At 46.4% G+C, this 687-nt stretch overlaps 1 protein-coding gene across 2 annotated transcripts in view; it reads right to left on the bottom strand.

The window, feature by feature from the left end:
- VPS50 (VPS50, EARP/GARPII complex subunit) overlaps positions 1 to 687 on the bottom strand; it is a 164,079-nt gene that overhangs the window by 85,572 nt on the left and 77,820 nt on the right. The gene's annotated exons all lie outside the window — the stretch shown is intronic.

The following is a 687-nucleotide window of genomic DNA, read 5'->3' as shown; positions in this document are numbered from 1 at the left end:
TGGGGGGGTCTAGAGATCCTCACACATACTCCCCCACATGGTGCGCAGCCCCTGCTGCCAGCAGCAGCAGCAGCAGCAGGTGGAGGGGGCTTGGGGAGTTCATCCCTGGCGCAGGCACTGCCACCCGGCAGGGCACAGCTCTGTCCAGCACTCCACTGGAGACGAGGAGCTCAGCCCGCCCAGCCATCTCTGTCGCAGGGGCTCAGCATAGCATGCCTGCAGCTTTCACACTCGGACCAGGGAGAAAACCAGGGAGAGAAGAGCATAGAAAGCACTCAAAGACCAACCCTAAAGACAGACTCATGTGAACACTGAACCATAATATCCTTTATATCACAGACCGGTCCCAAATCTGAATTAGCCCAGGTTTGATTTTAGTTCTATGAAAACTCCTAAGAAATACTTTGTCCATACTTGGATTAAATTAACCTTTAAACAACATTCTTTGAAGAGTATGTTCCCTAATACCTACCCCTTTATTAATCTCCATCTGCTGGTTGGTAGTCTCTGTTATGCTTTAAAAAGTTAGAGTAATGACTAGTGGAATATGTCAATCATTAGAAAAGCAAATGGAAATAAAAATGACTCATGCCAACTTCCACCCAGTCCAGAGAAAAATAAGAATATATATGGAACTGACTGTTGCTCTCACTGGTTCTGCATCCAGTCTGTTTAATAAATACACAA

Source organism: Gavialis gangeticus, unplaced genomic scaffold (genome assembly GCF_001723915.1).
Source record: "Gavialis gangeticus isolate Ggan-Ray unplaced genomic scaffold, GavGan_comp1, whole genome shotgun sequence".
Lineage (NCBI taxonomy): Eukaryota > Metazoa > Chordata > Crocodylia > Gavialidae > Gavialis > Gavialis gangeticus.
Note: the sequence above shows the minus strand (reverse complement) of the source record. Positions and strands in the feature narration are given on the sequence as shown.